The sequence below is a fragment of the Nyctibius grandis genome, chromosome 25, assembly GCF_013368605.1.
Source record: "Nyctibius grandis isolate bNycGra1 chromosome 25, bNycGra1.pri, whole genome shotgun sequence".
In the NCBI taxonomy this organism is placed as follows: Eukaryota; Metazoa; Chordata; class Aves; order Nyctibiiformes; family Nyctibiidae; genus Nyctibius; species Nyctibius grandis.
In genome coordinates this window covers 6,274,674-6,286,723 of record NC_090682.1, presented here as the reverse complement: position 1 = coordinate 6,286,723, position 12,050 = coordinate 6,274,674, and positions in this window count along the sequence as shown.

Below are 12,050 nucleotides of genomic sequence, written 5' to 3'. Positions count from 1 at the left end.
CCTACAAATCCGATCCCTGCAACAATGTGGACCTAGAAGCAACAGGCAGAAGGAAGAAGGGGAGCATAACTCTCATGTGGGACCACTACATCAGTGTAAATACGAATAAATAGGATGAATTGAACAGAAGCCCAAGCCAAAAAATAGATGGAGAGAAACTAAAGAAGTGACACCTTGTATTGCATAGCACACATTCAGATCAAACTGGACACCAACTCTCACCTATCATCAGCCAGCCCAGCAGCAATTTCTGCCCACCAGCATTTCATCTCCAGTCTTACAAGAAGTTACAAAACTAGGTGAGGAGTGTTAGTGTGGTGAATGTAGAAACATGAAGACAGTGTGCCAGGTGAGGCATCTGCAGCCATGTCTGTCCCAGGTGCGAACTTGAAGAAGTCAGCTAAGTTAGGTCCCGTTCTTCTCACCTAACTTCAGGGTGCCATGAAGCCAAGGACCACCTGAGATATGATTCGCCTATGTCACTCAACAGAGAGAGTGCAGAATAATATCGTGCCTAATTTAAATTAACAGTACATGAGATAAAACTGTGTTTTGGAAAAAGCCAGAATAAAAACCCAGAAAGGCCCTAGCTGGACCTGCTCCTGTGTCCAAGTTGGGCTCTGGAGAGGTCTGGATGTTTCCAGCATCCCTTACCCTCTGATATCTTTCATGGATTAAAACAATGGAAAACCTGTAACAGCTTAATTTCACCACGCTGACTCTGGCATTGCCAAATCCACACTGTATTTCCTAATTGTACTCAGTTCACAATATATTTTGTAATATCTCTGTAAATAAAACATAGTAAGATGAATAAAATGACATGGAAATAGGTCTGCCTAGAAATTAATGTAGTAGCTGGAGAACTAGATGATTACGATAGCCGTATGCTGAGGCAGGCTCCCAAGTTCTGGTTACCTGCTGGTTTCTAAAGATGCTAAAACACAATCCGGAGAGCAATACAATCCCTTTCATCTCTATGCAGTTTGTGGAATATTCACACAGTTTCTGCTTCAGAATAGATAAAGACCGCTGCCAAGGGGGGGTTCTTTTATTCTCTGGTTTTCTATATTGCTAGCAAGGCATTTTCCCATGGGACGGTCTGTGCTGGTAGAATGTGTTCCAGCTGTATGTCAAGAAGAGATTATGTCAAGCAGCTACAACAGATGCTCTCAGCTGTTTTCTGAAGTTGAAACAGGAGTCCCACCTTGATCCAAAGGTTTCCATTCTAAACCTTGTATTACTGGGAACGGCCGATAACCAGTGTTATTAGTATTTAGCCCATGGACTTGTATAACATTTGAACATGGCTCTTCAAGGTCTGTTCATAGCTATAAATTTAAATGAAGAGTCATCCTACAGATGCCTAAATGCGTCCCAGCTTTGTGAAGGATTATAGCACACACCCTCAGCAGATATAGGTCCTATGTGTTAACTGAATGGGAAAGCACATGCTTATCAGAGCAACCTTTTGTTGACATACATGAGCCAGGTGTTACATGATACTGTCAGAACAAAACATTATGAACATGTAAGATGGGGCCAGTCATTCTTCTGTCTCAGCATTGTAATGCACAGCTAAGGAACCTTTGTACTTTGTATGTTAATAGGATTATAGTCAAGGGAAAAAGCAGTTCTTACAGAAGTGCAGGAAATTTTCTAATCCTGTTTTAATCAGAAAATTGGAAACAATACCTCAACAGATCTCAGGCACACGTTATCTGTTCTTTTTTTCCCAATTTTAACCAAGCAAATTCACTCAGTGATGGGAATCAACTGAGACTAGTATAATGAAAAGATTCAAAGAACCATGTAAAGTCAGTAGTTTTTCTGGTGGAAAAAATAGCAACAACCTACTGCTCAATTTTCTAATGTATTTACAATCGCAAAACAGCAAGGTGCCATTTGAGTAGTGAATTAACAGGTGGGGAGCAGAATCAAAATAGAAAATAATATGCATATAGACAAAAAAAGCTTTAAAGCATTTGGAAGTTGCCATAGGTGATATTTGCCCTGTACGAAAACCTGGTGCGATCCCTCAAAATAAGTCGACTGTGAATAATGTCTAACTTTGTGCCATAATTTTATTTTGTGTTCAGTGTTAACCCAGGACAAAATCGTCATCTTCAATACTGTGTACCTTGTTTAAACATTTTGTTTCTGGATCTAGATGTAGAAACTTATAGCTCAACTCACCTGAACTACGAGATGAAAAACTTTTCCAAAACGTTGTGGAGGAAAAGAGCTGCTGAAGAAGGGTCCATGTCCTTCATCTGTTTGCTGGTTTGCAAAACCCAGGTGTCTTCTCCTAGAGATTAAGTATTTGTTGGGAGAAATCACCTGCAGTCCATCATTCATCCCAACGACATTTTAACCCACTTGTTCCTGACACTCCAGACTGAAAGGTATCTTGTGGGAATATCTATATCCCCACTGCCCTTGGAAAGGTGGTAATGCCATGTTTGTTCACGTCCTCTGCAGCAGGTTTTCCTTTCCCATAACACATCTACACCTAAAGACAACAAACTAAAGCACTTTCCACCCATGAATCAAGCCTTTATACCTGTTTTCGAGAGACGAGGGAAATGTATCATCACCTCCGGCTTTACAAAGAACAAACTAATGCCAAGAGCAAGGACAGTCTTTGCAATCTGTCTGTACAGCACCTGGCACAATGACAACCAGCCCATAGTTGTGATGGAAGGTGTTTGTAGAAACTTCTGAAAATGACGAGAAGGCAGTTGCATCATACAGGACTCTGAGGCCTCTTGCCCACAGATCTGAGTCTGGCAAATACAGTCCTCACTGTTACTTCCACTCTGGAAAAAACACTGCTTTCCCAAGGACTTCAGATGGTGGGGCATGCTGGTGATGGTAAGGGTACTGAAATGTTTTTTAAAACACTTTAGTGAGAAGATTTCGTTTCTTCGTTCCTGAAGAACTTAAGAGCCTTGCTATAGTCCCTCTTTTGTGATTCATTATTTGTAATTGAAGCTTGAGTTCTGCTTATTGAGTCTTCCCGTTCCTGCTTTTCTTCCCTGTGATTCACAGCTCGCCAAAGCCCCTGTGGCTCTCTGCACCCCCTGAACAGGTCTGAATGAAGGAGCTAGTGAATTCTGCCTGCACAGTATTTGGCGCTTGCCTGCTTGCTCCCACTACACTCACAATACTGTTTATCTTCCTGATTGAAGAGTAAACTAATTACAGTAGATCTAACCAGCTTATGAAATCCTGCTAAAATAAAAAGGAAAACAGAAAAAAAAAGCCACTACCTCTGTGGTGAACATGTCCAGCGAAAACATGACTCCCTGAAGAGTCAAGAATGTATAATACCCATCACAAGTACATGTGACACCAACAAATGTCTTCATGCAGCACTGTAATTAAACAGAGACTTGCACAAGCTACCCTGATGTTACATGCTTATTTCTTACTTTTTACCAGAAGCAGCACCAATGGTGTTTAGCTGTAAGGGGTCAGACTGCAGGGACCTACGGTTATGCTATACATCATACAAACACATAACAGGAAAGCATGGCCTTCAGATGAGATCTTGTATTTTTTCTGACTTGCTTTTCACATTAGTTGCAGCTTTTTCTCTCCCTTATCCCAGTCCATCCTTAAGAATTTTAGCTTTTGCCTAGACTGAAGATAGGATAACCAGACCATGGGAGAGAAAGGGTGCAGAAAGACACAGATAATTTTTCCATCTCTCTTCTAGACAGAAGCAGACTGGGGAGGATTTGGAGGAGGAAGGGATGAAAACCAGGTAAGTACCTAGCCAAGCGCAGTCATGCTGGTGCTTCTGGCATCACAACAGCTGCCTGTATTTGCTTTTTGGCACTACTCATTCACATCTGCTCCATAGCAGTACAGGTTCAGGATGGGCACTGAAAGCCACTGCTCTCACTGGAACACAGTTTGTGAGCTTGTACAGTAACCAGAATCTCCAAAGCTACTAAGTTCAACTGATGCTTAATTCTGCACGTTGTATGATCTAACTCAATGCCACCATGACTGACAGAAAATCAGGTGCTCAAATCACCCCCCCTACCCTAACACAACAGCAGAAATGATATTCCGAGATGAAACAACAGGACACACACACTAGCTTGTTTTTAGTGTGTCTAGCCACAGCTTGTCAGGATAAAAGACCAGCTACTATGAGGTTCTCCCTTACAGCAAAATTCTATTTCTGAGCCTATGGACTACAAAACAACCCCAGCAACCACTGCTAGCTAGCACTGTTCACACCATTCAAAAGAAATAAAACAGAACTGATTTGTCCATCTCCTGGGGCATTTGAGCAAGTCCTACAGTTTCAGGTCAGGCCTGACAGATTAATGGATGTGCTTTGTTCTGCACATCCAGGAAACAAAAAAAAGAGAAAACCAGTTGCACTTGTTAAAGTAGCTCACTCTTTTTAATCAAAGCTTCTTTTAATAAGTAATACTGCTCCCCCAACTCCTGTCTTTCTGATGATACCAGACTGTCTGCTTCATAAATAGCTTTTGACTCATAAATAACAACTTTCTTCACCAAAGAAAGAGTGATGATAGAGTGGACTAAATTTAATTAAGGTATAATGAATAATTAACAGACCTAGAAATGAGTTTAAAGAGACATAAGAAGCAAAGCAAAACCCAGACCCTTTACATGAGGAAAAACATTCTGCAATCCCAAGCTGCCATGCTGGGCCCATGAAAAAAAGTGGGATAATGAAAACAAATGAACACATTTAACCAAGCTTAGCACTGCTTCCCTGCTGCATGCAATCAGCTGTAACCATAGCTTTGATGAGACGGTAAAGATTACATTGCCTAAATCTCAGCTGCAGGATTTTGTGCCAGGCTTACTGAAGGGAAGCAAGCAAACAGCACCGAGGCTTGTGCTTGCTCTACATGAGAAGCCATCACTCCTGTTTTAACCAAGCCACTACAGAGACAACACACTGCTAGGGGAGTTTGTAACGTGACAGGAATATGACATGTTGTACATTAACAGCAAGTTTTGTAAAAGTAAAGCAAAACAGAAGCCACAAATACACAGAAAGCTGATTGAAATAGGCTCTACAGACTGATTGTGGAACTCAGATGCTATCACTTCACTGGAGGGTCTCCTCAACATAGAACAGACGAGGTAAATCAGCCTCTCAGGCCCACTGCCCTGTCTCAGACGCAAAAGATTCATCATCTCTAACTGTGAGAAGCCCAAGAGCGCAGGGGTCCACGTCTCCTGCCTAACCCAGACGTCGGTGGGGAGAGGCAGCTGTGAAACCAGGGCTCTTCAGCAACACACTGGTATCCCGCTGCAGTAAGCCGTGTGCCCACACCACGAGCCTTCTGCCCCCTCCCCTCCATCGCTTCATACACACCTGTTTCAGCAGCATCTTCCTCACTTTAGCTTCTCCCCAGCACGCCCCAGCAGGGCTGCGCTGCCCAGCCCCACTGGAACGGCCGCCTTCACTACCTAAACCCCTTTCAGTTGTGTGTAGACCAGATGTAAAGGGCTACAAAGCTCTCTTGGGAGAAAACCAGGTCATAACTTCAGGCTTTGTAACTGCATCAAACATTTCATAATAACCATTGTTAATATTTATTTAATAATGCAGCCATGAAGATGATTTTCTTTTCAACCATGGGAAAAATCAAGAAAACCCAAAATGAACATTAGCAAGAAATCTAATCTTGTCTCCAAATAATAACAGCAACAACAGGAGCAAACAGCAACAAAGAAAATCTCTGTGCAGATCTCATGAGCATGATCTCAAACAGCTCTGCAAACCATGAGCTGGAAAATGTACACAGCTACAGAGGAAAACCCAGGAGCTGAAAATATGATGGAATGAGACAAGTTACAAGTTGAGAGCTTGTCTGTGTGAAGAAATGGACAGTCAGTGCCAGTCTAAACAAATATGCCTGTACATCTCTTTCAGGATACCTCCCTCCCTTTAGGACAGCTTTAGTCAAAAACAAAAGTGACTTTGATAGGCATCCTTCTTCTAGCTTGCTAGAAAAAAACCAGCAAGATTGCAAAGCAGCTGCCATGGTTCCTTTAAAGAGACTTGCAGTGTAATGGCATGAGAATGACTTCGCTCACAGGAGGGGACAGCCAATGCCTGATCCAAAGCTGACTTAAATATGGTGTCATGTGCTCTGGCTAGTAGGTTAAAAACATACTTCTGTGCCCATGTCTGGCCTGGATTAAACCCATTGCATGAAATGATTCAATGACACACGGAGTTGATGTTAAAGAGCTAAACTACTGCTTCTGTCTCCCTATGGGCCATGGGCTGGGTTCACCAGCAAGGAATAGAAGAGATAACGATACAGAATGAAAGGGTTTGACCCAAAACAAAACAAAACTGGTGAGTTTGGAAATGGGCTACAGAATCTAAATCTAATGAGTAGGCTGGCAAAAAGCAGAGACATCAGGAAAAATGTTTGTGCCTTTGTAGCACTGTACACCCACTTTGCACTCTGTTTTGCTATAAATGACAGTACAAGTGCAGAACAACAAGGAATCAGCTTCTGCAATATATATGAAGGCTGGAGCCTAGATGCAGAAGTCACACCAAATTAACCCAGGGATGTAGATTTATGACTGGATTATTGTGGCCTGGCAATTTACTGTGCTACGGTAATTGAGTTTGTGCATGTTCTCAGCTGGTGGCAGATGTACAGTAAATCGCTCCAGGTTACATTCCTTCATTATGTTTACATTAACATGCCTACCTTGCACTTGCTATGAGTTAAGATTATGCAAAGAGTGATTTACTGTGGCTCAGTTAATGCACGGTAACCTGTTTAGCCACGGAGATGGGCCTGTGTGTCTGAGCCCAACTATCAAAGGAAATATTCAGGTCTATGTGGCAGTTCTCAGGGCATCTTGTGAGAAACATGTCTGATTGCCTTTTCATAAACAAGCTCAGTAAATTACTTCAAAGATGAAACTGGAATCACTCAAGAAGATTACAGAGAGTGAAATAGCAGGAACTGGAACATGATTCAGAGATACCAGTGAAAGGGAAAATGCTAGTAAATTCTACGTTCTTCTTAATTAAAAAAAGCAAAGGGAAGTTTTCCATGGACCAGACTAATTTTAAGACGCTCTTCTTCACCCAGCCAGTCGACAAAGAAAGGCTGTCTGAATGAAGCAAGGTGCTTGGAAACAGACATTTAAAACCAAAAGCCTTGGAGTAAAGCATCAATCTTGGAAACCAGTGCACTCAACTTCCTCATCCGATTCCCTCTTGCCTTGAGTAATGGCATTTTCTGGATCAAACCTCACTTCAAATTGGTGCTCAGATACATGTTTTGCCTTCCCATTGCTGTTGAACAGCAAGTCTGTGGTCTGTCTGTAGAAGGGATGCTTGGCCAAGCCAGGTGAACCACAGAGGATGCAATATGTTTTCTACTTCATGCCACTGTGTGCCTGGATACTGGCCAAAAGCCAAGAGCTGTTCTAAGGTGCTGCGTCCCTTCCTTCCCCCTGTCCTGGCTGGGCTCCAATGTGCAATCGAGGAGGTGCAGTAGGACGCACCGTAGAGCTGTTCTCAAGGTAAACGCAGCACGTGCCGCGCTGAACAGCCACAGTCCGCAGCAGCCTCTCGAGGGCAGCGAGGGCTCCCAGGCAACCTTCTTTTGGCAAAGGGATCGTGCTAGGTAAAGGCCAAATAGAGCCGTACTGAGCTGGGGACGGAACGTCAACTTCTGTCAGCATGCACAGCCGTTCACTTCTAAATTAATAAAAGCTCCCCTGCTCAGAGGTAAAGGCTGAAGTGGGTTTCCTCTGTTGCTAATATATAGATATGTTTACGCAGTTAGGCTTGTGAAATGCCCATTTAACGCGGTCCTTTAGCAGCGTGAAGTGTCTTGACATCTTGAACATCTCATTAATGTGAAAACGACCTTGCAAACACCTCTTTTCCAAGAACCTCACCAGCTTTGGGATGAATTCCACCTTTTCTCTGTTTTTGTCTGTTTATTTGATGGTGGTGGTGGTTGTTTTTCTCCCTGTTACTTTTTAAAAATGTCTCAGTGGATTCATGTCCTGTGACATTTTCCTGCATACACTGGAGTCTCTAGGGACAAGCCATAAACAGAACACAACTGTGTTCAGTCAAAAGGAGCAACATATTGGCCAGCAAATAGACCTACTCAGCTCTCCTGGGAGAAATCACGCTGGGCATCAGACAACAAATATTTCTTCAAAATAAAGGCAGGTCGGTCTCAGCAAAACCTTTTGGCAGACTGGAGTCTTTTCCAAAAAGAAAGTTAATTCCCTGAACTCTTTATAAGGACTTCTTTTTTTTTCCTGCTTGGAGTAGACAGAAAATTTGTCCAAAGATTAGCAATAAAATCTTCATGGTGATAAGAACACTCCTCTGCCTTACTAAGAAATAAGCTTGTGCTGAAGAGCAGCCCTTCCAATCCGCTCAGGACTCACCTGAGGCACATTGCTAATGCTAATGAGAGAAGCAGCATATTGTGCTGGAGAAGCGCTTCCACTTGCCTTTCTGAGCAAGGTCAGGGGCAAAGTGAGGAACACTACTCTGTTCACCCAAGCAACTCTGGATACCTTAAAGACGTTATTTTTGTGAGGCCTGAGGTTCAACAATTTTGGCCTTTGGAAGAGTCTAAACAGTGCGTTCAAGCAGCGATCTACTTAGAAGTTTTATGTCCTGTTACTGCTCCCTTCAAAAGACACTGCTGACATGTGCTGCCTTAGCTGTCAGCGTTGGCAGTTCTTGGTTAAGAACATGATATAATCATCAGTGTATTTATCAGCAGGGACAAAAGACTAAAATGTATTTGAACAAGGGAAAAAGGGGGGGATAGAGACCTACGATTAATTTTAGAAATAACAAGCTGCAAGTTGCTCAGTCACAAAGCGGAGGCTGGAATGCAGTTTTCCACAGTTTGTAAAGACTCATTTAATTTCTATAGAAACTGAGCAGCAAACAGGTAATTTTCTCTGCAAATTGCTTCTATCACCTCTGTAATGCTCTGCAAGAGGAATGTATTTCCCTTGTGTCTTCTTAATCCCCTGTTATTTTCATTATACATTTAATTAAGCTCTTCTAGAGAACCTTCTATGACATATGAGCTGAGTTTTGTTTTTCTGTCAGAGTGATGACAGAAATGAGCTGCTGAATTATGTGGCAACTGGATTTCTTTTTTCTGCGTAAATATTTCAAATGATATTAAGCAGTGGAGACGTTCACTTTCCCCAGCTGAATCAATACAGCTGAAGTTAAGAGAAAGCTCTGCACAGAAAAGGTCTGAGCGTCTGAAGCATGCCCTCCAGCCAGCCCTCTCCTCCTTTGGACGAGGTCTGCGGCTGCTCTTCTGCAGAACGTCCCACGAGCAGATTATCTATGTGCAGATCAGGTAAATGCAAGCAGCTGTAGGGCCAAAGCTTCAAATACAGCAATCTGCACAGCAGAAACAAATCCAAAGGAACAGCCTGCTCTTCCTTGTGAAACTGGCATTTAAGGATCCTCCCTAGATCAGAGCACAGCTGAACACCCCTTCCTTGTGATAGCTTTTTCTTCCTGTGCTGGCCCTCCTTGCAAGATGTTATTATTCCAGGGAGGACTCTTCTGAGTGTCCTCTTTGCTTTACTTGGGACTGGTTACCAAGCAACATGTGCTGTAGTATTGATGTTCCAATAGAACATAACTCGAATGGGACACTTATCTTTGAAATTTGCAAGGAGAAAACCAAAACAAGAAGATTTATTCTAGGCTAATTCCCTGTTTCTAACATCCTGCTCGTTTCATACGGTTAGTTGACACTTTTGGATAAAATTTTTCAAATCAAAAGATTAACAGTGTCCTTAGTTACACAAATTAGGTCTGAAGACAGATATTATTATAAATGCCATTTATGTTACCATGTAGAGGTCGTAGGCTGTCTTGTGTGAAAAACAAATCCACGCCCCCTAGTTTTGCATTTTAAACAAGGGACAGTTGAGAACATCTGCCTTTGCTCCTGTCTGACAAGGATCTGGTGGAGTTACTGATACAGGAAAGCCAGAAGTTTTGCAAAAGCTCAGTACCCACAGCTGAGTCCAGATTGCTGAAGACCCCCACAACCTGCTTTCTATATTTCAACTGCAGGGTTTTCAGAGCTGGATGTAAACGTCAAGAATAAAACCCAAACTATCCTTAGTGAATAATTAAACTTTTAACCTTGTTGTTGCTTAGCATTTATGAGGGATTCTGGTATCCTAAACCTTTCCACTTTTCTTCCTGAGAAGAGGGGGAAGCAAGAAAAGATCACGTGACATTAGCTGACATCAAGGTCGAGTATGAAAAGAATGTACTGATACTTAAAAAAACCATAAAATTAAAAGTATTTCATTTTCCATATCACATTAGCACATTCCCCAACTGCTTTTCTATTATTCCCCTCGTCTGTAACAAATAACATCACATGTAGGAATACACAGAGATCAGCAAAGAAGTGCATACATATGGATAAGGCATGGGGGAGTGAACCATGTTGCTTTTAATTTTCACGTCACTACAGCTCAGTGAAAGCAACAGTTGTGATCAACACAGACAAGCTGGGAAACATGCACTGAGCACAGCAGGCAGAAGTCAGTCCTTCATGTCTCACTTCCCCCCTCCATCTGCTACCTGGGGATCAAAGGGAGTAAAATGAACACCAGAGGTTCCCGTCACAAATGAGAGCCCCTGAGAGCACACATTTAAAACAAAACAAACAGACAAACCAGCCAACCACAAAACCCCTCCCTGGACTTACTGCAGTTACCGCTGAGGTTTCAGGTTGTTATTTGGGCTGTTGGATTTTTTTTTCCTTTTTTTTTTTTAAGACATTACCAGTACAGGGAGACCAGTATTTCTGCTGCCAGTCACATCCATCATCTTGCAGAATTTCAAGCATCACTGCTAAGAAAAACATCTTCAAAGTGATATTGGAGTAAAAATGTCGCACCAAGGGAGAGCTATCTGTCTATGCCTCATACTTTAATGTTACGCCTTTGACAGCTTAACAACAGCTAAACAGCTTAGGTCTCAGCAAGAGATTTCCAGGCTGTTTGAGTACGAGAAGTATGACATTTTAATTAGAGGCAAAGCTTCCGATTTGCTACCAACACCCCTCTGAGGCTGAGCCTGTTTCTGCAGCACAGCGTGTGGCATCAGCAGTGGCTGCACCCGTTTGAGTCCCACTCTTCCCACTGGAGCCCCGGGCACTGCTGTGGTTGGTGCTACTGGTGCTAATGGGGCCTTTCCACAGGAAAACCACCCGTTCTCTCCACCCCACATGGGAGCCACCGCCAGCAGCAGGTCGAGTTTAGGATCATCTTAACCTTTAGCACAAAAGCGAAGAAAAACAGGACTTTTTCAGCAGCTTCTGCCTTCTCTCTCTCTCCCCCTTGAACCCAGGTCTGTGGTTTCTCCTGGCTGCTGCATCCTGTGAGCCTCCCAGCAGCTGCCTGACAGCTCTGAGCCTGGCTGGGCCACCGCTCTCCCAGGCTCCCGTTTGGTCTGAACTTAAGAGAAAGGATGCTCGCTCTGCAGCCCTGAGCTCACTGCCGCCCAATGGCAGGCAAGCAAAGAAAAAATGTGCTTGCTTCAAAATACTCCTGTTAAATAGTGACACTAGGGCACTTCATGAGAATGTCTGAATGTGAGGTGTGGAAGGACACCCTTATGGGAGCAAAGTTTAACTATTTCCACTGCAAGTGTTACTGTGAAGGAATCCTCCCCCAGAATGTGTGTGTGTAGGGGGGTTAGCCAGACATCCATTCCCTATTTTCCCATTGTTGATGACATGTAATGCAATTTGTCTTTGGCATGCCACAGAATCCAAGAAGGTGGCTATAATATCAGCAAGATGTGTGCAAAGATATCTTCATTCTCCTGTGACACAAACCCATCAGAAATAGAAGATATTGGCCACAGTCCTGCTATTCGCATGATATAAGTAATAAAACCACCTTGAATGTCAAGCTCATATCAAGGCACTGAGAAGCACAGGGAGCAGACAGAACAAGAGCTGTATCATTTCACAGAGCTC